The sequence below is a fragment of the Carassius auratus genome, unplaced genomic scaffold (genome assembly GCF_003368295.1).
Source record: "Carassius auratus strain Wakin unplaced genomic scaffold, ASM336829v1 scaf_tig00217058, whole genome shotgun sequence".
In the NCBI taxonomy this organism is placed as follows: domain Eukaryota; kingdom Metazoa; phylum Chordata; class Actinopteri; order Cypriniformes; family Cyprinidae; genus Carassius; species Carassius auratus.
Window position 1 is genome coordinate 192039 of NW_020528873.1, and position 23370 is coordinate 215408.

Genomic DNA, 23370 nt, shown 5'->3' on the forward strand with positions numbered 1-23370 from the left:
CGATTCTCTGTATGTATGTACTGTACATGTGGAAGAATTGACAATAAAGCAGACTTGACTAATAGTTAACCTTTAAGTTAGTTATTTTGTATTAGTATGGGTCTATATAGACTAATATATATATATATATATATATATATATATATATATATATATATATAAATCGAAGTGAGGGAAATAATCCCTTCAATGTTGTTTACAGAAGACAACAAGGAACATTTCTGCCAAGACTATCTGCACTTACATGAAGAAAGAACTACAAACAAGTGTGGGGAAACGTTATAGAGTATTTCAAACTGACAATGGAAATGACTTGAAAGAAGCATGTGTGTACACAGAAGTTTTATTTAAGAGTAAAAATTATCTCTGGCTTTCTCTCTCGCACACACACACAGAGTGTGGGTCACTGTGCAGGCCAACTCCAGCATTTACTCTCAGGTTGAGGGTGTCTTTGCAAATAATCATAAAGGTTTTCATGTCCTTGATTTTTTCAAAAATGAATGTGAAGGGCTCCATAGCATCGCACTGCATTGACTCCAGCACCCTCCATGCTTCCCTTTGGTCATCATGATCCATGAACATGTATGTTGGCTCTTGCATCTGGCCAGTGAAAAGCCCAACACTGTTCCTCACAATGTATTCTGCCTCGGACATGTGTTTCGATGTGAGGGGCAGCTCCTCCACTTCTACCTGTTCCTCCTATGATAAAATAAAATATCAAAAATTAAGACTACACTACAGCATAAGATGTTTTGGGTCTTTCAAAAGGGGCCTTAAGACATCTTTTCAGCCTAAATTAAATAGTTATTATGAGTTATGGTTTGTATATTATTATTCTATTTTCATTTAAACCATAACATGCACAAAGTAAATACAGGTAGGTCTCACATAATTAGAATATTATGGAAGTTTGTCAATTTCAATAATTCAAATGTAAAACATGAATCTCGTACATTATATAGATTTATTAGACACTGTGTGAAATATTTCTATTAGGTGTGTTAATTTTGATTACTACAGCTTATATCTAAATAAAACTCAAAATCAGTATCTCACAAAATTAGAATATCACACAACCAATAAAAAAACAAAAATTTTAATACAGAAATTAGGAAGTTTTCCCTGAACTCTGTCAACACGACTCGCTGTCAGCAGTCTGCCTTCATCCAGAAACAGCTCAGATAACGTGACAGCAGTGTATAAAACGGTTACAGGCACAGACAGGCGTTCTTCATCACAGCACAGAATAACAAAATACATCCATAAGAACCCGTTTGTTATTTAATATACATAAATTAAAACAGTGGACAGTATAGGAGTTCATCATTTGTGCTCTGCTGCATTAGGTGCATATGTGTGAATAATCAGAAAATAAAGACTGCATGTAGAAGTGAAGAGGTTTGCTCCAGTCATGTAAACATCTTACTGCGATTAACTCCTTACTCTGATCATTGGAAATAATCGCATTATTGGTGTACATCTGACCCACCTTGACTTGAACTGTTTGTTATGATCTTCTATTTTTGAATATATCATATGATGTAAGATGTTGTATAAATCTATATAATGTATCGGTTTCAAGTTGTACATTTAAAGGGTTAGTTCACCCAGATAGCAAATTTATGATTAATAACTTTAATTAATTAATTTTGATTAACTTTGATTAATTAATTAATAACTTATCCTCATGTTGTTTCAAACCCTTAAAACCTCTGTTTATCTTTGGAACACAGTTTAAGATATTATCGGATATCCAGCTGCTTTGATCTGAACTCTCTCTCACAACAGACACGGAAGAGAAGACAATGCTGAATAAAGTCATAGTTTTTGCTATTTTTGGACCAAAATGTATTTTCGAAGCTTCAAAAAATTCTAACGGACCCTCTGATGTCACATGGACTACTTTGATGATGTTTTTCTTACCTTTCTGGACATGGACAGTATACCGTACACACAGCTTCAATGGAGGGACTGAGAGCGCTCGGACTAAATCTAAAATATCTTAAACCGTGTTCAGAAGATAAAAGGAGGTTTTACGGGTTTGAAACAACATGAGGGTGAGTTATTAATTACACAAATTTACTATCTGGGTGAACTAACCCTTTAATTCAGTAATTCACACACTTTTGCACAATATTCCATTTTTTTGACCTACCTATATAGAATGCATACGTAAAAATGGTTGTCTGGTTAGTTTGGCCATACCTTGACTATTTGGGGGTCGATAAATCCTATAAATAGGTGGTAGGGTGCCTGCCATCAGCTGTTTTGCCTCCTCTGTCCAGCGCTGCCCAAAGTTCTGCCCATGCCTATTCAAAAGTATGGTACTTTTAATGTAGCATAATTGTAAAGCAGAGCAGTGTTTCTCAGCTTGAAATGTGTCCTACCTTGCGATCGAGATTTTCTCCAGAATCTGGATACACCACCACTTTTGAATAGATGGGATGTCAGTCTGTAATACACATGTAATATTGGAGTCTTGAATTGTTTGTTTCTTAACATTCTTGGATACATACATTCCATGAATTACAACTTACATCCAAAAAGTGAAACATGGCACCAGTACAGATGCAGAGGGCATACTGTTAAAGAGAAAAATAATGATTATGGAGATTTAGGAATCATGCAGGAAAAAACAAGTAGAAATTGTATAAGTTTACCATAAGCATGAATATCCCACAGCTCTGTCATCTGACTGAACTGGAAATGGCTGGAAAGTAATATACAGTTAATCAGATGTGATGTTGACAACCATATACAGTGTCCGCTGAACAAAATAAAATTGCAAAACTACATAGTAAGCAAAGTTACATCAAAATCTTTGCCCGTCTTCTCCACCCACGGTCCATTAGTCACTTCTCCTGCAAGTTGTCTGTAAAAAAAATAATGCAAAACTGAAGCCAGAGAACAAGGCTTTTACTCAAACCTGAAGCCTGGGAACAAGGCTTTTACTCAAACCTGAAGCCTGGGAACAAGGCTTTTACTCAAACCTGAAGCCTGGGAACAAGGCTTTTACTCAAACCTGAAGCCTGGGAACAAGGCTTTTACTCAAACCTGAAGCCTGGGAAAAAGGCTTTTACTCAAACCTGAAGCCTGAGAACAAGGCTTTTACTCAAACCTGAAGCCTGAGAACAAGGCTTTTACTCAAACCTGAAGCCTGAGAACAAGGCTTTTACTCAAACCTGAAGCCTGAGAACATGAGAACAAGGCTATTACTCAAACCTGAAGCCAGAGAACAAGGCTTTTACTCAAACCTGAAGCCAGAGAACAAGGCTTTTACTCAAACCTGAAGCCTGAGAACATGAGAACAAGGCTATTACTCAAACCTGAAGCCTGGGAACAAGGCTTTTACTCAAACCTGAAGCCTGGGAAAAAGGCTTTTACTCAAACCTGAAGCCTGAGAACAAGGCTTTTACTCAAACCTGAAGCCTGAGAACATGAGAACAAGGCTATTACTCAAACCTGAAGCCTGGGAACAAGGCTTTTACTCAAACCTGAAGCCTGGGAAAAAGGCTTTTACTCAAACCTGAAGCCTGAGAACAAGGCTTTTACTCAAACCTGAAGCCTGAGAACAAGGCTTTTACTCAAACCTGAAGCCTGGGAAAAAGGCTTTTACTCAAACCTGAAGCCTGAGAACAAGGCTTTTACTCAAACCTGAAGCCTGGGAAAAAGGCTTTTAATCAAACCTGAAGCCTGAGAACAAGGCTTTTACTCAAACCTGAAGCCTGAGAACATGAGAACAAGGCTATTACTCAAACCTGAAGCCAGAGAACAAGCCTTTTACTCAAACCTGAAGCCAGAGAACAAGGCTTTTACTCAAACCTGAAGCCTGAGAACATGAGAACAAGGCTATTACTCAAACCTGAAGCCTGGGAACAAGGCTTTTACTCAAACCTGAAGCCTGGGAAAAAGGCTTTTACTCAAACCTTAAGCCTGAGAACAAGGCTTTTACTCAAACCTGAAGCCTGAGAACAAGGCTATTACTCAAACCTGAAGCCAGAGAACAAGGCTTTTACTCAAACCTGAAGCCTGAGAACATGAGAACAAGGCTATTACTCAAACCTGAAGCCAGAGAACAAGGCTTTTACTCAAACCTGAAGCCTGAGAACAAGGCTATTACTCAAACCTGAAGCCTGGGAACAAGGCTTTTACTCAAACCTGAAGCCTGGGAACAAGGCTTTTACTCAAACCTGAAGCCTGAGAACAAGGCTTTTACTCAAACCTGAAGCCTGGGAACAAGGCTTTTACTCAAACCTGAAGCCTGGGAACAAGGCTTTTACTCAAACCTGAAGCCTGAGAACAAGGCTTTTACTCAAACCTGAAGCCTGGGAACAAGGCTTTTACTCAAACCTGAAGCCTGAGAACATGAGAACAAGGCTATTACTCAAACCTGAAGCCTGGGAAAAAGGCTTTTACTCAAACCTGAAGCCTGAGAACAAGGCTTTTACTCAAACCTGAAGCCTGAGAACAAGGCTATTACTCAAACCTGAAGCCTGGGAACAAGGCTTTTACTCAAACCTGAAGCCTGAGAACAAGGCTTTTACTCAAACCTGAAGCCTGAGAACAAGGCTTTTACTCAAACCTGAAGCCTGGGAACAAGGCTTTTACTCAAACCTGAAGCCTGAGAACATGAGAACAAGGCTATTACTCAAACCTGAAGCCTGGGAAAAAGGCTTTTACTCAAACCTGAAGCCTGAGAACAAGGCTTTTACTCAAACCTGAAGCCTGAGAACAAGGCTTTTACTCAAACCTGAAGCCTGGGAACAAGGCTTTTACTCAAACCTGAAGCCTGAGAACAAGGCTTTTACTCAAACCTGAAGCCTGAGAACAAGGCTTTTACTCAAACCTGAAGCCTGAGAACAAGGCTTTTACTCAAACCTGAAGCCTGAGAACAAGGCTTTTACTCAAACCTGAAGCCTGGGAACAAGGCTTTTACTCAAACCTGAAGCCTGAGAACATGAGAACAAGGCTATTACTCAAACCTGAAGCCTGGGAAAAAGGCTTTTACTCAAACCTGAAGCCTGAGAACAAGGCTTTTACTCAAACCTGAAGCCTGAGAACAAGGCTATTACTCAAACCTGAAGCCAGAGAACAAGGCTTTTACTCAAACCTGAAGCCTGAGAACATGAGAACAAGGCTATTACTCAAACCTGAAGCCAGAGAACAAGGCTTTTACTCAAACCTGAAGCCTGAGAACATGAGAACAAGGCTATTACTCAAACCTGAAGCCAGAGAACAAGGCTATTACTCAAACCTGAAGCCTGAGAACAAGGCTTTTACTCAAACCTGAAGCCTGAGAACATGAGAACAAGGCTATTACTCAAACCTGAAGCCTGAGAACAAGGCTTTTACTCAAACCTGAAGCCTGGGAACAAGGCTTTTACTCAAACCTGAAGCCTGGGAACAAGGCTTTTACTCAAACCTGAAGCCTGAGAACAAGGCTTTTACTCAAACCTGAAGCCTGAGAACAAGGCTTTTACTCAAACCTGAAGCCTGGGAACAAGGCTTTTACTCAAACCTGAAGCCTGAGAACAAGGCTTTTACTCAAACCTGAAGCCTGAGAACAAGGCTTTTACTCAAACCTGAAGCCTGGGAACAAGGCTTTTACTCAAACCTGAAGCCTGGGAACAAGGCTTTTACTCAAACCTGAAGCCTGGGAACAAGGCTTTGTCTTAACAGGATATCAGTCCATTTCACTCAGTTTGATCTGTATTTAAGTTAAGGCTGTTACACCGTGTCATCAGACAGAAGATTTTAAGAGTGCTGTTCAGGCTTAACTGGATGAATATAAAAAAAAACAATGTAGAAAACACCCCCTATCTTGTATTACCTTTAATTCCCATAGTAGCATGTAACTACATGCACTTTCTGTTCTCTGTGTTAGCCTTAATCGGTCCCAGGTCAAACCTTGCTAATGTCCTCTGCTTATGCGTTTCAAACCTAAATATGGTTCGGTATTTCTCATCTCCAAACCCATTTGGACATAATGAGTCCAGAAAAATAGCCTCCTTCTTAGCAACTAATAACACCTGTGAAGAAAATACCCTATTAATGTCAGCTATAGGGGCACCAACTGGTTTAAAAATAGAGGAAAAACTAAAAAACTATGTAACTGTACACAAAGCATGTAGTGGCTTGCTGTTTGTGACCCCCTAGACCATGCTGGCAAAATGATGATGTCTTTAGATTCCACATTGTCCTTTGAAAAAAACAAAACTATGTTCAGATCTCCTTGGACATATCTTCACTTAAAGAGGTGTATCTGCTGGACTTGTCAACACATTATGGAACTTACCGGCAAACTAGTTTCCATTTAGGGACTTCAAATAGGTCAGCAATGTGGACATCCATTCCCTGAATAAAATTGTATGTCTGCGTTTCATATACATATATCTCACAAAAGTACGTAAACTGTCAATATTTTTTGTGAGTTTCATTATTATGCACTGCATTTACCCCTACAGACTTGGAATTCACCAGAGCTGCATAGGTGTCTATAGGAATAATCTACCAATCCTTCTTGATGACATCACAGAGCTGGTCGATGTTACACTCCTTGCTCTGCTCCACCTTCCACTTTTGTTGCCAACTGTTTAGACCTTAATGGCTTTATGTAGAGTTATTTTTAGAGGACAATACATCTATACTGTTATACAGGCTGTACAGCGACTATCTTTCGATGCAGCACAGTTTCATTTCTGTAGTGCTGTCCCATGAAAAGACAAAGTATTTGGGAAAAATGTGAGAGGTGTACGTACTCACTTTTGCACAAATTTATGTGTAAGTCATCAAGTTAAATACAAATACATACATGTCTCCTGGCTGTCTCCTCTACCAGTCTGAAGCACGCATTCCCAATCTGAAAGCACAGAATGTTTTGCATAATTACAATAAAAACATTAGAACCATCCAAACTTTTTACAGCAATATCCCCTTACATTGCTCTCCACCTGTTCATCTAGCCCCAGGCTCCAAAAGTCCTCCCTTTGAAGACAAACTGGACCATCCAGAAAAACAATTTCTTTTGCTGGATGTGTTCTGTCCAGCACATAGGTCAGCTAGAAATAAAAAAATATCCCTGTTAGGAATGAGCAATCATGCATTTATTATTTAAAGCACACCAACAAGCTGTGCACGTGAACTATCCCGTTTAGTTTGGCACTCACCACTTGTTCTTGCTGAGGACACAACCTCTTGGACCACAGTGGACCTTTATTGGCATACTGGTGGTCGACCAGTCCAATGTTGTCTGCATTGTTTTGGCTGCCCTCAGATTCATGGCCATGATTTAAAAAATTAAAAAATGATTTTTTTGGCATCATTCATTTCTCCCATTGATTTTCGGAAAAATCTCTATCTAAAGAGTTTTAGAGCATGTGTGAGGATAACCAGCTATGGCTGAACTCATAAGCATATAACATATCATTTTGAGTGAAAAAATTAAGAGAAAATCCAAAAAAAAGTCAAAGGTACAAGACAGTCTACATATTTTCATTTCAAGTGAAGGAACTACTCATCCCATAATCCACCGCACCTCACTGAAGTCGACAGAAGCCACAACCGCGAACGAGCCTTTTGAGTGACTTCCAAATCTGACGACGGCCGTGCAAACTTTTTCCTCCAGTGAATTTTAATTTATATAGTAAATGTGCAATAATAGCAGTTCTTTCGGTATTAATCGTGCAAATAGTGTTTTATATAGGTATTGTGTATTGATTTTTATATTTATCATCGTGTGTTTTATATATTGTGTGCATGTGTGAAAGCGGTTAACAATAACGTCAGCAACATGGTGCAGTGCTTTGTACCTGACTGCAATCAGATGCTCCACCGAACACAAGAACAAACCAATGAACAATGAGAGGAGGGAGGTAAACCGGCAGAGGACCAGGGGGAGGGACAGGTCCATAGAGGGAAACAGAGCTTGGAAGTAAAACAAAAACAAAACAAAGAGGCCAGGAGGGAATGGAAAATTAAGCGACCCAGGGCAGAGCCAATAGGTCAGGGATCCAGGGTGGAGCAGGTGGAACTAGAGCCCACCACAGCCGAGCAGACAGGACTGACACCCACCAGGGGCAGAGAACCACCACCGCCGTGCGGTCGAGACCTAAGCCCACCAGGGTGGCACAGAAGACCACCACAATGGGATCGATGGCACAGGAGAGCAAGTCTGGTTAGGAAATGCTGAAATAGAGAACACAAACCGGTTAAGGTGGCCTCCGTGGCCCTGATGAGATGGTAAATGACAGGGCAGGCAGGGAGTTCCTGGATGGCCTTCAGGCCATGACAGGATAGGACAAGGCTCTGATAGTTCCGTAGTGATTTGACTGGGTTCAGTTAGATCAACGGGGACCTGACTCGACCCTGGACGGACCACAGGGACCTGACTCGCCTGTGGAGGATCACCTGTGGCTGCCATCTTGTGCATTGGCGTTGGGCCGGTGGCCATCTTGTGCACCTTGTGCTGTGGCGCTGGGCTGGTGGCCATTGTGTCTGGAGAGACAGGTGTGGTCTGTGTATCCCATTGACTATGATGTTGAAGGTAACTGGTGAACCCCCAAAAGTCCAGGACCTCCAGCCCCTTCATTTCCCGACCAGGCAAAGGGTCATCCAGGCAGTTGTTGAATATTCAAAAACAATGAAAGCAGTCAAAAAAAAACAAGAAGAACACGAGAAAGCCGGTGACGGAAAACAAGGGCTCCATGAAACAGACCGGTTTATATAGACAGGTGAAAACGATGAAAGTAGAGACAGCTGAGTGCAATTTAACAGATGTGCAATTAACAGTGACGAAGGGACAAGGCTTTGTGGGAAATGTAGTGCCTGCAGTGGGGTGACTATGGGGAAGTGAGACCACTAGAGTACACCAAGGGAAACACAGACCAGACACTGTGACATGATGTTGGTTATTTGCCTCATATTAAAACTTTCCTCATGTAGTAATCTGGTCAACTGGTTTTATCTGAAAACAGGTATCCACACCACATATGTGATGATGTATTAATCATAAGCAAGCAACCGGTGTCGTCTAACCATGTTCTCCTGCTGTTTTTACCACAATAAAGATTACAGCAGTTAAAGAACAACACTGACATGTAAAGTGTCAAATTGCACAACTAAAGCCAACACTTACCACCATTATGGTGACATCAAACCAAACTATTACTTTTAAACAGACATCAACATCTAAACATCTCCTTAAATCTTAATTAGAATATTAGGGTATAATGTTCTAATAATGTTATTAATAAACATTTTTAGAAAGTTTTTAGAGAATGTTATCCTATCTTTTGAGAGAAGGTTCTGGGAACAAAAATAAAACTAACCACTAAAAACATTGTTAGAACAATCCATGGGAATGTTCTTAGAACATTTTTAGAACAAATAAATTCTAGCTGGGATACCATTGATATGCTGCCGAAAATGAGCACAAACATACAGGTCACGTCTCTAGTAATGAGTATAAATAACGAAAAGTGTAATTTTCCACTGTGTTTTGCCTAGTGTTTGAAAGAGATATTTTTACATTGTATTTTGTTTCACAGAAAAAAAGAAAACAAAAAGTAATATATCAAGAAGGAATTTTAATATTAGGGTGGAGTATCCCTTTAGCTTCAAAGTTGTGGTGATGAGCAAGCTAAAAGTTTTTTTTTTCATGACCTTTCAAAAATAAGCATCAGTGATTTTGACCATACAATTACATTTCCTGGTCAGTGTGCCGCTAATATGATGAAATATACCTATCAAGGACTTTGTGGACACAGTCCTTCACATCCTTTCCTCCAATTCGAGCAAGTTGCAGCACCTGTTGAAAGTTCATGCAGAGACCATGACTAAACATTTTTACTGATGAAAGGTAAATAGTGTTCTTTCTTGCTATACTAATGAAAACAGTACACAGTGCATTTGTTCTGCATGAGGACAGTTAAAGTTAACAATTCATCCTCATCAACACAAAACTTTATTCACATTTGAATCCAATGAATACATTATTCATTATTCAATTGCTGGAGTTGCTTGAAAGGTTATTTAATAAGAGCACAGCTAATTGTTGAGCAATATTAAAACACTTAGACAGGGTGTAGATAAAAATGTCACCGGTTGATTTGGGGGGGGGACATCCAATGCAACCTTGGTTCCCTGAAATATCAAGACTGAACATTGTGAGTGGTGCTGAAACCTGACTGAATGACATTTGCGCACCTGATTGAACAATTGGTTTTTCAGTTAAGTTGTGATCGTAACTTGTAAAATAACGTTTGGGGTGATGGGTCACAGGGCCTTCATTGGAGTATATAAAAAGCCATGCACATGACATCACTATTTTCACAGACACTTTTTATAGTTTATGATAACTGTGTGACTGTATTGATAAACATGCACATTGAAACCCTTTTCAAAACATTTTCCATTTTTAGTTGACAATAAAAGTGTAACTTGATTATCCACATTGGTGGCCCAGACAAAGAGTGAGCAGAGTGAGTGTCCGTATGAAGCTGTGCTGATGAATTTTGCTACAAAACAGCACCATATGCAACCACTGAAAAGCTTTATTAATAAGAACATCTAGTTTGCTTGTACAGTGTGTCTTGTTCAGTTCTTTTTAGGTGCTTTGACAATGGTTAAATTACTTTAACACTGTGTAAGAAGACAAGCCTGTTTAGAAAACATCCAACAGATCTGGGCCCCAAAACTGGGAAATTCAAATAAAAAAATCTGTATTGTTTAAATGGTGCACAGCTATGACCATCATCGCTGTATCTAAGGCTGTCATCCCCCGTGCCACTGCTGTGCTATCCTTGCTGGACCTGACACTTTTGTCTCTAGACCCATCATTGGACCTGTTATTTTTATTAAGAATCTTTTTTTTTTTCTTCCACCATAGCACATGTTCACTGACTGAGTAAAAACTCTTATAATACTGCCCAATAAATGTTTACCTGTGTACATCATAGCAAACAAAACTACATTTCTGTGACTGTACATATTGCTCAACATTGCAAAAAGATATGAATTGAAATTGTTCACATAAAAAAAAAAATGTAATTATCAAATTGGTACTTTATTAATAAAGTATTATCTATCTTATCTCATCTGGAGCCAACACTGTGCCTGGATCTGACCGTGTGACCTGACCTGTAGCTGGGTTTGGATCCATTACTGTACCCTGATGTGACACTGTGCCTAGAACTCTCGCTGTGCCTTGATGTGTGACTGTGTCCTGATGAGACGCCGTGCCTGGATCCATCACTGCTTGGGACTGCTAGATTTATGTTTTTCATGCTGAGAGTCTGAAAAATACACAAAGAATGTTCTTAGATTTAACATGATTAGTTATTATACAAAAAAGTGGTTAATTTAATGCAATACATAAATACTTACTGGATGTGGACATTTCTCTGCCCTGAGGCCCCCCGACAAATTTAGCCTGACTGGACAAGGCTGGAATTTTAGAGTAAAACAATATGAAAATAAACCTGTTAATGTTTTCATTTTATGTTGTGTGTGTGTGTGTGTGTGTGTGTGTATACTCACAAGTTGACTTTACAGTTTCCTCATTCATAACTGGCTTTAACTTTGCTGGTGCAATGGGAAAGGGGGGAAGCTTCTTACCTACTAAGATGCAATTTAAATAAAAAAATAAGAAAATCCATCTCTAACATTATGAATGTATAATGAATATAATGCCATCATGTGAATTTTTTACCCATCATGCTCTCGTCTTCCAACTCATCAGAATCTGTTTAGAACAATTCAACATTTTAGAACAAAAATTGATATAAAAAAAAAGAAAAGAAAATACATGTCCATGTTTGACGTTCCTGAGAAACACACCAACGACATAGTCATCAAAATTTATTTTCGCTCTTTTCCTCTTGCTACCAACCACTACCTCCTCTTCCTTCTCATCCTCTTCGGCTTGGCTGGTCAAGTTATAGCTTTCGCAGTCATGAATATTATCTAGAGGTGTAATAAACATTGTAATAACTGCAATAACTGACTAATTATGTAATACGTTAAACCATCCTTTAAGCAAAACTTACCTGAAGTCATTTTTCTTTTAATTAATGGGAATTAATGCCAGTCATCCTGAGGGTCTTTTTTCATCCTGAAAGCTTCTTTTGTTCTATTTTTTGGCCATTTAACTGTTTTGTTATTTATGTGTATCCAATTATTGGGAAGTGTGCCTTCTGTTTCTTTTCCATTTTCCACCCAGACAGCCCTGGCAAACGTGCTCTGAAAAGAATAAGACAGTAAATGCACTTTAAGATGTATGTTACTTTATCAGCTAAGTCCATATCTATGTCAACTTGTAGTAGAGGAGAAAGTATATATTCGTATCAGTATGTGTGGTACTTAGGAATCAAACCCTTGACTAACGACATTGCTAACACCTTCTTCTGTTAAGCTAGAGCCACGGTTGTCAAACTGGGGTACGCATACCCCCAGGGGTATCAAGATTCAAAATGTAAAAAAAAAAGTACAATTTTGGTAATGGTGATTACGTAGCTATTGATTTAAACAAATAGTATGCGGAACTTCACTGACAGAATTTCATGCTAAGTTAAAGAGGTGTCGAGAAAAAAAAAAGATTTTGATAATAACAAAAAAAAAAAAAAAAAAATATATATATATATATATATATATATATATATATATATATATATATTAAATAACAATTAGAAAACCTAAAACCTATATAAACTGAACACCAAAGAATATTAACTATTGAGCGGTGGGGACGCGTTCATAAGGGTGGCGCTGCCAATAACGCATAAGCTGCCACAAAGAACTGGGAAAAGTAATGATAGATTATTAATATGTCAAATATATCAAGGAGACATTTCAATTGTTTATTAATAGACAAGTGTTTTCTGTGTAAAAGATGAAGTTGACTATGCTGACTCGCGATCTTCGCAGCAGTGAGCGCGCCAGAGACAAATACGATTAGCCTACATAAGCAGAGAGCAGTCTGTTTTCTTTCGTTTTGAATTCTTTTGTTAAACATGTTTAAGTACACATTTCATGCTTTCTATATGTATATCTCTCAGGTCTGTGAGGCAAGTAGCTTATACGCTGAGTTTCAGTTCAAGAGACGATCTCCAGTTCACGCGCCGGCGACTCTGTGTCCTGATTTATTGCCTGCTATATTTTCTTGTTATTTATTAAGACAAAATTAATACAAAATGAAATTCATTTTAAAGAAAGGTTTTCTACAAAAACAAACTCAATGAAGTGGTCAAAATCATGTCTGCCCACTCCATTTGTCTCTCGATATTTTCGGGATTATCATGCTTTTCACCTTTCATATAATCAACATAAAATAAAATAAATATATATTATTTCATTTAAACATGAATATGAAATTAAATCGTTTTTTTAAAGACTGGGCTATAACGCATAGTAGGCTAAAGTAGCCTATAGGCTACAGAGAAATTTAATGTAGGAGCGTCTTAATTACCGGTGAGAGCTACGATTTTTTAGTTCAATCATCGAATATTATTTTGCTTGATATTCCAATTTTTAATATTTGGTGTTTTATGTGTGAGATCTCTGTGAAAGTTTTAAAGCAGTTTTGTAGTGCCTCTTTCAGAGTGCTCACGTCCGTAGTATTGTTTGTTCCTCATAACTGCGAACACGAAAAATAAAATAAAATGAATATATTATGTTCTGTAGAGAGCCAACCCTTCTTCATCCGGTGGGTATATTACTTTAGGTTTGCCAGTGTAATTCATAGAATTACTACTAAAACATATTTTACCACCTAAAAGTTAAAGATTTTTTGTGTGTCAAATCCGGACCATAACGCAAGTGTTACCTCTTCTCATATTAAATATAAAACGCTGCTTTATTAAGTGAGTATGGTATATAAACAGACGTTTCAATATATTAAACACATTTTCTGATGAACGCATTTTTCTCCCCGAGTGTCGTGATTTCGTTTTCATTTCATATAGGCCTAGCCTACAGCCCTTATAATCATAGATGGCCACAGGGTTTTTTTTTTTTTTTTTTTTTAGAGCCTAGCATACGTTTGTATGTAGGAGTATGGGTAATTTATATTGACAATACTTACTAAAATATAATTAATATCATTTTATTGCATTTGCATTAATTGTTTGAAGAGTAAAAAAAAAAAAAAAAATCGGTAGGTCTTATTTTTTTACAGTCTATGGTCTTAACGCAAGTTTACAAACGGCAAGTCGGTCGGAATAAAAGGGGGAAAAAATATTATTTGTGTCCGTCCTAAATTGACAGGGTCAGTCGGGTTACGGCAAACAAGAGAGCTTTTATGATGATCTTTGCAATGATCTTTGCAGCCTGCTGCATTGCTGATTACAGCTCTGCGTCATATTCAATTAAGTTTATTTGCCAAACAGGACAGATAAAAACAAACAAAACAAACAAACAACAAACAGGAAGAAAAAAGCAAATACAATAATTAAAATACATACAGACATTTCAGCCAATGCACTCTCAGTCTGGATGTGTACCTGTAGCAACTCACTAAGGGATCATAATAAACGTTGCTATGACGACAAATATTATTTGTTGTGCAGCGCGCAAATAAAAAAGAAAATCCTGTCAGAAATCATCCCAGTTACGTCTATTTGACAAAACAAAAAAACCAATTTAAATCGATGGATAAATGGTTGAAACGGGTTCAGGCCATACCCAGAAAGACAACAGAAACTTCACAGGAGTCACTTGCTGTCGGGACAAGCTTTTCAGGTCAAGACACTATCATAGCTAATCCTAACTCTGACGAAAGGCCTGATGCTAGCCAAACCATTAACATGGACAGTGATGGAGACGGGGAGACACAGACTCTTCCATCAAGACAACAAGGCGATGGTAGGGAGGCACACTCAAAGATAAGAAGATATAACGAAGATTATATAACTCTGGGCTTCACATACACAGGCAATTCAAAAGATTGTCCCTGCTGCCATGGACATGGATGAGAAAATGTTGGGGGAAAAGGCTAAACATACTTTGCAGAAAATGCCTTCATAGGACAATACCGTGTCCCGACGGATCAGTGACATGTCAGCAGACGTATTGAGACAGTTACTATGTCGCATACATGCCAGTGAATTCTATGCATTACAGCTAGATGAGTCAACAGATGTAGCAGGCCTGGCTCAGTTGTTGGTGTACGTCAGGTACATATATGGAGGGTCAATCCATGAGGACATCCTCTTTTACAAATCGTTACCGACGAGGACAACGGGGCAGGACATTTTTGAACTCATAGACAGTTTCATACGATCACACGGAATAACCTGGACTAAATGTGTTGGTATATGCACAGATGGTGCCAAAGCAATGACGGGGAGGCACAGCGGAGTGGTCACCCGTGTACAAGCAGTGGCTCCAGATGCCACTGGGTCCACTGTAGCATACATAGGGAAGCGCTTGCCGCCAAAGGAATGTCAGACAGCCTGGCACAGGTGTTGGACGACAGAGTAAAGATGGTTAACTTCGTCAAATCAAGACCCCTAAATTCGCGCATTTTTTCCACCTTATGCAGTGAGATGGGCAGTGACCATTTGACGCTTTTGCTCCACACTGAAGTGCGATGGTTATCCAGAGGGAAAGTTTTGGCATGCTTTTTTGAACTGAAAGACGAGCTGAAACTGTTTTTCATCGACAATCCTTTTCGCTTGTCAGATAGGTTGCATGATGATGAGTGGCTCACAAGACTGGCCTATTTGGGAGATATCTTTGGCCGTCTAAATGAGCTCAATCTCGGGCTGCAAGGTCGCTCTGTGACAATATTCAATGTGCGAGACAAGGTAGAGGCCACGATTAAAAAGCTGAACTTCTGGTCTGACTGTGTCAAAGACAACGACATTGGCGCATTCCCATCACTGCAGGATTTTCTGTGTGAAAACGAGCTACGGCTTGCCGCCAGTGTCAGATGTGACATACGGAAACACCTTGGCTACTTGGCAGCACAATTACGCAAATACTTCCCCGAAACAGAAGACCACGACACATGGATTCGTAATCCTTTTTCGTCACCCAGCACATGCCAGCTTCCTATGCTGGAGAGAGAGAGCCTCATTGAAATATCCACGAACGGGTCGGTCAGAATCGAGTTCGGTCAGAAGACACTGACAGACTTCTGGATTAGTTTGCGGGCAGAGTATCCGGACCTGGCAAAACGAGCGATTAAGACGTTGATGCCTTTTGCTACAACATATTTATGCGAGACTGGATTCTCAGCTTTGGTCTGCCTTAAGACCAAGTATAGGTACAGACTGTTTGTGGAAAACGATCTAAGACTGAAACTGTCCCCAATTCGGCCTAGCATCGCTGCATTGTGTAAGAACATCCAGGCACATCCCTCACATTAAACTGGTGATGTGGATGGAGAGGTTGTAGGCCTATTCTGTGTGGTTTACTACAATTTAGTTTACTGTTTACTATTTAGTTTACTATTGTTAATGTGTTCTCATTTTTATTATTATTTAACAGCAGAAAAGTTAAGAAAATATACAATGTTATCAAATGTGAAAAGCAATACTTATCAGTATGTGAAAAGTTAACAATAACTTAAATGAGATGTTGGACATGTGTTGTAGGCCTATTGTGTGTGAGATTGGGTGCATATTTTTTTAAAATCATTATATTCAGCACATTTGTATCATATGTTGACTTTTGATGAGATTTGTATAATTTGTTTATGATTCCATTCACTATTCTCGACAAAATTGATAAAAATAAATATTAATAAAAAATTAAAAAACTTGTTGTTAACAATTGGTGGCGTTGGGGGTACTCCGGAAGATCTAGAATGTCTCAGGGGGTACATGCCTGTTCAAAGTTTGGGAACCACTGAGCTAGAGGAACACCTGACATTATTAAAACCATTACAGTGTGGTCTTCTACAGTTAATTAAAATGGATTAGACTAAATTCAACCTTTAACATTTGTGCTCCATGCCATAGCGTAGGGGTATAAGGACATAACCACCCGTTTCTTGTGGAAGGCAGGCCACCTTGCGGATGAGATCTGTTTTATGCAGTAGTCCTCTTTTCATCCTGCCCTGTCCATTCCCAGTGCACACTATATTCAGAAATTTGGAGCTGCAGGGTTGATGAAATAGTGTTGTAGTGTAGCGCTGGTTAAGAATTGTGCACTCAAAAGTTCCATTGGGATTTTTTTCTTGAATGAAAGCAAAGCTTTCATCTTTTAAGAGAAAACACAAGTCTTTTTCTCTCAGAGAAGCAAGCACAGGCTGTGTGGCATGTTGCGTTTTGCTCACGTTGTTGTTATCTGCATGTTCAATCTCAGACAAACGCCTGGTGACCTGTTCCAGGGGACTTTTCCCATTCCTCACACATTTTTTGATTCTTTGCAAGTAGTTTTCAAAAGGAAAACAGCTAATTTCATTTAGTGAACGGTTGAAGTGTCTGACATCTTCGCGAAGGTGCAATAGTCCATGTACTTTGTCAGCACTGCACATGACAAAGTGCTTCATTAGCTCATGGGCAAACTCAAGGTAACTATTCCGGATCTTGTTATCTGGCTCCAGCATTATGGACATTGCCACAGTTAATGACAGGAAATGGCTGTATTTCTCGGGGGACAACACATCTTTCAGTACCACAGGACCTGTGTATAACAAAAACTGGCGTAATTCGGTGGCCTTCCACCTGTCCAAATCATGTAAACCCCAGGGTTGCCTTGCAAATTCACTTGGCATCTTCAGATAAACGACAGTGGTTCGAGCCTTTAGTCAAGATCAGCATGAGGCGTCTAACAACTCTCAAGATGACCATATGCATGTAGTCTAAAACAAAAGAGCTCATGCAAAGAATTGATGCAGGAATTAAAGGGCTGACACCGGTTTGGTGGCTGCTGTACTCTTTTCTGCTGAAAGCTTCATCTGTTTGAAGACAGCATTCCTGTTCACTGAACACAATTCTTCCCTCGACATGCTCACCTCTGATTACACATCTTTCACAACTCTCATAGGAATTGTGATTCTTTATACATTTCAGATATGCTCTTGCCGGGGCATCGCAAATGAAAGCTTCAGTATGGACGGTGTAAGTCTGATCTTCATAACTAATCCCATTGTTCTGGAGATGCTTGTACTCGTTTAAAAAGCCAGAAAGAAACTCTTCCAGGGGACTGGGCTTCTTTTGTCCACAAAATATAGCCACAATAAATGGATCAAAATGGCTAAACTTCGCAAGTATTGGCCAGAATTGAATGCCGCAACTTTTGAAAAGCGGATTGCCATCAATGTTTACACTGAGGTGTACAGCATTACTCTCTGTCTGACTTAAGAATCAGAATCAGAATCAGAATCAGAATGAGCTTTATTGCCAGGTATGTTTACACATACGAGGAATTTGTTTTCGTGACAGAAGCTCCGCAGTACAACAGAATGACAGCGACAGAACATAAAACACATAATAAAAGAATAAAAAATACAAATATGTAGACAGTGAATGACAATATACAAATGACAATTGTAGGCAGGTATATTACAAAGTGAAGTTATGTATGTACATATATATTGTGTGCAAAATTTAAGTGTATACTAAGTATGTGTGTTAGATAAATAAAGTGTGTGTGTATATAAATATAAAGTGTAGTGTGTTCGCCATTATTGTCAGCTGTTCATAAGATGGATTGCCTGGGGGAAGAAACTGGTCCTGTGTCTGGTCGTTCTAGTGCTCAGTGCTCTGTAGCGTCGACCAGATGGCAACAGTTCAAAGAGGGAGTGTGCTGGATGTGAGGGGTCCAGAGTGATTTTGACAGCCCTTTTTCTCACTCTGGATAAGTACAGTTCTTGAATAGATGGGAGAGTTGAACCGATGATTCGCTCAGCAGTCTGGACTACCCTCTGTAGTCTTCTGAGGTCAGATTTAGAAGCTGAGCTGAACCAGACAGTTACTGAAGTGCAGAGGATGGATTCGATGATGGTGGAGTAGAACTGTTTCAGCAGCTCCTGTGGCAGGTTAAACTTCCTCAGCTGGCGGAGAAAGTACAACCTCTGCTGGGCCTTTTTTACGATGGAGTCAATGTGAATGTCCCACTTCAGGTCCTGAGAGATGGTGGTTCCCAGGAACCTGAATGACTCCACTGCAGTCACAGTGCTGTTCATGATGGTGAGTGGGGGGAGTGCAGGGGGGTTTCTCCTGAAGTCCACGATCATCTCCACTGTTTTGAGCGTGTTAAGCTCCAGGTTGTTGAGACTGCACCAGACAGCCAGCTCTTTTACCTCCTGTCTGTAAGCAGACTCGTCACCGTCCTGAATGAGGCCGATGAGTGTGGTGTCGTCTGCAAACTTCAGGAGCTTGACAGAGGGGTCCTTAGATGTGCAATCGTTGGTGTACAGGGAGAAGAGCAGTGGGGAGAGAACGCAGCCCTGGGGAGCTCCGGTGCTGATTGTACGGGTGCTGGATGTGTATTTTCCCAACCTCACTAGCTGCTGCCTGTCTGTCAGGAAGCTGTTGATCCACTGACAGACGGAGGTGGGCACGGAGAGCTGATTTAGTTTGGGCAGGAGGAGGTTTGGGATGATCGTGTTGAAGGCCGAGCTGAAGTCCACAAACAGGATCCTCACATAAGTCCCCGGTCTGTCTAGGTGTTGCAGAACATAATGCAGTCCAATGTTTACTGCATCGTCCACAGACCTGTTTGCTCTGTAGGCAAACTGAAGAGGATCCAGCAAGGGTCCAGTGATGTCCTTCAGGTGGGCCAGCACCAGTTTTTCAAATGACTTCATGACTACAGACGTTAGAGCCACAGGCCTGTAGTCATTTAGTCCTGTAATTTTGGGTTTCTTAGGGATGGGGATGATGGTGGAACGTTTGAGGCATGAAGGGACTTTCGCACAGCTCCAGCGATCTGTTGAAGATCTGTGTGAAGATGGGGGCCAGCTGGTCAGCACAGGATTTCAGACAGGCTGGTGTAACACAATCTGGGCCTGGTGCTTTTTTCCTTTTCTGCTTCCGGAAGACCTGGCGCACCGCATCCTCGCTGATCTGAATTGCAGGTGTGGGGGAGAGGGGGGATGCAGGAGGTGAGAATGGTGAGAGTGCTTGATTGGAGAGGTGTTCAGGATGGGTTGCAGGAGCTGTTAATGGTGTGAACGGTAGTTTGGAGAGGCATTCAGGGCTGGTTGCAGGAGTTGTGAAGGGTGTGAATGGTTGTGTGTGGAGGCGTTCAGGGCAGGTGATGGGTGTTCTTTCAAACCTGCAGTAAAACTCGTTCAGATCGTCTGCCAGTCGTTGATTCTCTACGGTGCTGGGGGGTGGTGTCTTGTAATTGGTGATCTTCTTTAGACTTTTCCACACTGATGCGGAGTCGTTGGAAGTGAACTGAGTCCTTATTTTTTCAGAATAATTCCTCTTTGCCACTTTGATCTCCTTTTCCAATGTGTATTTAGCCTGTTTATACAAGACATTGTCCCCCTTCACGTAAGCATCTTCTTTGGCCTGACGGAGCTGTCTGAGTTTTGCAGTGAACCACGGTTTGTCATTATTGTAAATTAGTTGAGTCTTTGTAGGAATACACATATCCTCACAGAAACTGATATATGATGTTACGGTCTCTGTGAGTTCATCCAGATCGGTGGCAGCAGCTTCAAAAACACTCCAATCAGTGAGGTCAAAACAAGATTGTAAATCCTGCTCTGCTTCATTAGTCCATCTTTTTACAGTCCTTGATACAGGTTTAGCTGATTTTAGTTTCTGCCTGTAGGATGGTATAAGATGAACCAGAAGGTGATCAGAACGTCCCAATTCTGCTCGTGGAACAGAGTGAAATGCATCCTTTATTGTGGTGTAGCAGTGATCCAATATATTACTGTCTCTTGTGGGACATGTAACATGCTGTCTGTATTTTGGCAGTTCACGGGACAGATTGGCTTTATTAAAGTCCCCAAGAATGATTAAAACAGAGTCAGGGTGTTGTTGTTCTGTCTCTGTGATCTGATCAGCGAGTTTCTGTAAAGCTGAGCTCACATGCGCTTGAGGATGGATGTAAACACTGACCAGAATGAACGAATGAAACTCCCGCGGCGAATAGAACGGCTTGCAGTTAATGAAGAGTGTTTCGAGATTTGAGCAGCACGTCTTCTTTAACACAGTTACATCTGTACACCACCGTTCATTGATGTAAAAGCATGTCCCGCCGCCGCGCGATTTCCCCGTTGATTCTGATTCACGATCCGCTCTAAACAGCTGAAATCCCGGCAGATGGAGCGCGCTGTCCGGTATGGCGTCATTCAGCCAGGTTTCCGTGAAACACAGAGCAGCAGAGTGTGTGAAATCCTTATTTGTCCGAGAGAGCAGAAGGAGTTCGTCCGTTTTGTTGGGTAGAGAGCGGAGATTTGCCAGATGGATGCTAGGCAACGGCGTTCGAAATCCGCGCTTCCTGAGTCTGACGAGCGCTCCCGCTCGCTTCCCCCGTCTGCGCGTCCTGAAGCGCTTGATCAGCGCCGCCGCTCCTCCGATAACAACGTTCACTAAAACATCTGAATAATTGAAATCCGGTAAAACATCTTGTGGTGCGTTTTGCCGAATGTTCAGCAGTTCTTCCCTGGTCAAACTGATGGCAGGAATATAACTAAAGACAGGACAAACTAACAAAAACACAAAAACATATGCGGAGCTCGTCACGGAGGCAGCCATCCTGTATCGGCGCCAGCGATCTAAAAAAAAAAAAAAAAAAAAAGAACTGGCGGATCCCCTTCTCTAAGCCATAGCATTTGTACTGCCCTCTACATTTACCAACAGATGTTTTATCTTGTGGTGTAGAAAGAAGTGTCCTTGCATCCATAGGCAAAGAGTGCCCATTGTTTTCTTAATAAGGACAGTAACTCATTCACAGATCTGTGTGTCTCTCTGTTTTTTGTGGCCCACTGTCTCAAGTCGTCCTCCAGGTTTACATTCACTTCTTCATCATTTTGTTTGTGTTCTAAATCTGTAGTCTCCTGGTTGTCATCACTATTGGATTCTAAACTGTCTAAACTATTTGTAGTCACTGTCAAAAGCATTTGGAACGCCAGGCAGACTGTCATCACTGTCTGAATCTTGCAGAAGTTGATCCAGTTCTCGTTTTCTTTTTCGCCATATTTTCAAGTAAGCCATCTGTAAAACAAGTAAGTGAGGGTGGACAAGTTTGTTTTTTGCATTTACTCACTTAAGTTGTATGTACTTGGAAAATGTATTTGAAGCTTGACAAATTTAGTCAAATTTAGGACATATGGAAAGTTTTTTTTTTATTATTCAGTACCAATTATACCGATCAGTACCTTATTTTTTTATTTTAACCACACTATAAAAATGTTTTTTTTTTTATTTAGTGTTTGTGCTGCATTAAATGTTTAGTTAATTCAAATAACCAATTTGTCACCTAGCATAGCTTGACATTTCATGTTGGCTAAATGCTCCAGTTACTCACGTTACCTCAGTTACCTGAAATAAGGGAACAAGCATTATCTTGTCTTTTGACAACTTGTATGGGGAACCCCTGTTTACTCTGTTAACTAAACATGATTTGTTAAATTTTTTAATGGCTCTCAAGCCTCCCATGGGGGTGGAGCTGACTGCTATTTAAGTCAGCCCAGAGTGCCATTTCATCAGAATCAATGACTGAAGTGACAGCCATCAATTTGCATGTAGCTATAGCATGGCTAGTTATGCAGCGCTTGTTCCCTTATCTCAGAGAGCCGAGGTTACCGGAGCATTACCTATCGGAAACTAACTCCCGTTGCGTCATCTTTTGCTGACTTGGCTGGAGAACGCATCCATGCTACAAGCAGATGCAGAACTTAGCCTGCTCTACGAATTCAGCCCAGAAACACTCAGTGAGGGCTCCATTAGCCTGAGCCACAAAGAGACCTGAGAAAATTTGCCGAGGTCAAGCAAATTTTAAGAGGATAAGATCTGCGCCTGGAGGGCAGGGATGTCCAAATTGTAGAATCTAATAAAGGTAAACAGTGGCAGCCACACAGATTTTCCCAATAGAGATTCCACTGGACCAGGCCCAAATTAACTTTTTTTTTTTTTACAGTGCCAAAATAATTAATCGCTGGTAGAGTATATATACCAGTGTCGCTTTGCCCCATTAATTTAGTATTGCTAATTCATTGTCTGTTAATTATTTCATAACTGTCAGGAGTTGGCACATGAGAAAGAGAATGGATCAACTCAGACAGGTTTGATTAGTTCAGGTAAGTGAATGACAATGGTAAGGGCTGGTTGACTTGTGAATAACTTTTGGTCTGAGCAAGCTCTGCACTGGTGGTGACACGATTCTGTAGCTGACTCCTTAAGAGGAGACACTTGCTGGACACTTTGGGGCGTCCTGAAGACTTTTTCACTGTAGTTGAACTAC

The 23370-nt window shown here is 40.4% G+C and overlaps 2 long non-coding RNA genes across 2 annotated transcripts; both read right to left on the reverse strand.

Moving 5' to 3' along the window:
• Nucleotides 1-339: 339 nt before the first annotated feature.
• On the reverse strand, nucleotides 340-2552 carry LOC113099807 (uncharacterized). Its single transcript, XR_003289523.1, has 3 exons — nucleotides 2388-2552; nucleotides 2206-2309; nucleotides 340-699 (listed from the first exon to the last, which is right to left on the reverse strand). It is a non-coding gene; the product is annotated as an uncharacterized LOC113099807 (long non-coding RNA).
• A 70-nt stretch (nucleotides 2553-2622) lies between these two features.
• On the reverse strand, nucleotides 2623-7274 carry LOC113099818 (uncharacterized). The gene is made up of 5 exons (XR_003289526.1): nucleotides 7167-7274; nucleotides 6951-7058; nucleotides 6812-6859; nucleotides 2812-2872; nucleotides 2623-2710 (listed from the first exon to the last, which is right to left on the reverse strand). It is a non-coding gene; the product is annotated as an uncharacterized LOC113099818 (long non-coding RNA).
• Nucleotides 7275-23370: the final 16096 nt, after the last annotated feature.